Genomic DNA, 2,500 nt, shown 5'->3' with positions numbered 1-2,500 from the left:
CACTACATGAACAGACGGCTCATGCTGATCGCCATCCACTGCGTCCATTACTCCCACACGTCTCTATGGCGTACCACACTGCAATACAGCTGTTATGGGGAGATGACACGTAGCTGTGTACACAACATTCTGAGCGGGTTGCGGTTGGACAACAATACATTAATGTAACGTGTCATATGCCATTTACAGAGCAGGTTAAGGCACAACGTGGGTTAGGTTAAGGCACAACGTGGGTTATGTTAAGGCACAACGTGGGTTATGTTAAGGCACAACGTGGGTTAGGTTAAGGCACAACGTGGGTTAGGTTAAGGCACAACGTGGGGTAGATTGCGGCACAACTTGGGGTAGATTGCGGCACAACTTGGGGTAGATTGCGGCACAACTTGGGGTAGATTGCGGCACAACTTGGGGTAGATTGCGGCACAACTTGGGGTAGATTGCGGTACAACTTGGGGTAGATTGCGGTACAACTTGGGGTAGATTGCGGTACAACTTGGGGTAGATTGCGGTACAACTTGGGGTAGATTGCGGTACAACTTGGGGTAGATTGCGGTACAACTTGGGGTAGATTGCGGTACAACTTGGGGTAGATTGCGGTACAACTTGGGGTAGATTGCGGTACAACTTGGGGTAGATTGCGGTACAACTTGGGGTAGATTGCGGTACAACTTGGGGTAGATTGCGGTACAACTTGGGGTAGATTGCGGTACAAATTGCATTACATTGCGGTGCAAATTGCGTTACATTGCGGTGCAAATTGCGTTAGGTTAAGGTGCAACACAGGTTAGGTTAAGGTGCAACACAGGTTAGGTTAAGGTGCAACACAGGTTAGGTTAAGGTGCAACAGAGGTTAGGTTAAGGCGACATAGGTTAGGTTAAGGTGCAAGATGGGTTAGGTTAAGGTGACATAGGTTAGGTTAAGGTGACATAGGTTAGGTTAAGGTGACATAGGTTAGGTTAAGGTGACATAGGTTAGGTTAAGGTGACATAGGTTAGGTTAAGGTGACATAGGTTAGGTTAAGGTGACATAGGTTAGGTTAAGGTACAAACTGGGTTGTGTTTTGGTACACATTGCGTTGTAGTACAGTACACGTTAGGTTTGGGTACGGTACACATTGTGGTATGGGATGGCGTGTTGGTGGGGGGGGGGGGGGCGGGGCGAGGTTCGTTCATATTGACCGTAGGAAGTGGATGCCCGAGGCAGCGTCAGTGTGTCAAAGGAGGTATGTCACGTTGGGATGCGCTTTTCGGTAGTGAGAGGGGGCGCGCCGTGTCCGAGGTTGCGGCAGACCTGTGTGTTTCATTCCTGCCAGTGTGTTTGTTCTGTAAGACGAGGCAGTGTGGTGATGTTGGGTGCACCCCTGTGTGGGACATGTGTGGGTGTTGGTGGCTTATCTGAGCAATTGTGGTTGTCGGACGAGTGGGATATTCTGTTTTATGATTGGACCTCGTGGCCTGGTTATCATAGTCTGGTTGGTGTACTGTGGCGGATAGGATGCACCGGACGTTGGTCCATGGTGGTGCTTAATTATTGCATCTGTGTCTGTTACAGGCAGAGAGTAGTGTGTGATAGAGTGTGTGGGTGACGTGTGGTTCCTTTTGTTTGCACAGACGTTCAGCATGTATAGGGGCATTTGCGTATTTGATCTATCTATGTGGGCCTGCATAGTTTACTGAGCAGTGCTGCGAGGTGACTGAACTACGAGCGACGTACTCATTTACAGCGGAATGGTTGCCTTCTACCAAAGATGGCGTATCGACTCTACGACAGCGTTGGCACCGCAGGAAGCGGTGTCGTAAAATGGCCCCCACACCGTCATCGTTGTGCGGGGTAGTGACCGTCTATATTGTGAGAGGAGTCCTGTTTGCCACTGGGCGTGGGGTCTCGCGTCCTGCGGTTCAGTGCCCCCAGGGAAGCGCGCGGACGTGGTGCTGCTGCTGCTGTAGCAAGCGAGCTACTTAGAGCATGTATAGGGACAGCGGGAATATGGCATATTGGATATAACTCTTCATGAAACGCATGATATAGGGGTGGATTGCACGTTACGAGTGCGGGAAGAGTCCGCCGTTCATCCGCTGGAGTTGCGATTTGGGCGGTTGGGGTGGGGCACTTGCGGGTGCGGGTGCGAGTGGAGTGGAGCGGAGCGATGATCGGTCGACGACTTCGTGCGGCGCAGGCACTGGCGTTGGGGCTCCTGTGGTGGACAGATGATGCAGGCTTTGTGGGTGGCGTCGGAAAATGGGCACTGTGGGCCCTAGCGATGTCGTCGTCGGCTTGTCGTCTCATAGATGGCAGTATCGTCGGTGCAGCAGGCCATGTTGCGGGAGACCTGCAGATGGCGGTATTTTTGGTGGTGCGCTCGACATGGTGGACGTAGTGTCGTCCGATTCGCGTAGATGGAGCTATTGCATGTGGTTTCGTCACATTGTCATAGATGGCGGTGCCGTGTTTTGGAGGTATGGTTGGCGTAGTTTCGTTCGATTCCTGTAGATGGAGGTG

The sequence above is a fragment of the Schistocerca cancellata genome, unplaced genomic scaffold (assembly GCF_023864275.1).
Source record: "Schistocerca cancellata isolate TAMUIC-IGC-003103 unplaced genomic scaffold, iqSchCanc2.1 HiC_scaffold_957, whole genome shotgun sequence".
In the NCBI taxonomy this organism is placed as follows: domain Eukaryota; kingdom Metazoa; phylum Arthropoda; class Insecta; order Orthoptera; family Acrididae; genus Schistocerca; species Schistocerca cancellata.
This window is presented reverse-complemented; position numbering follows the sequence as displayed.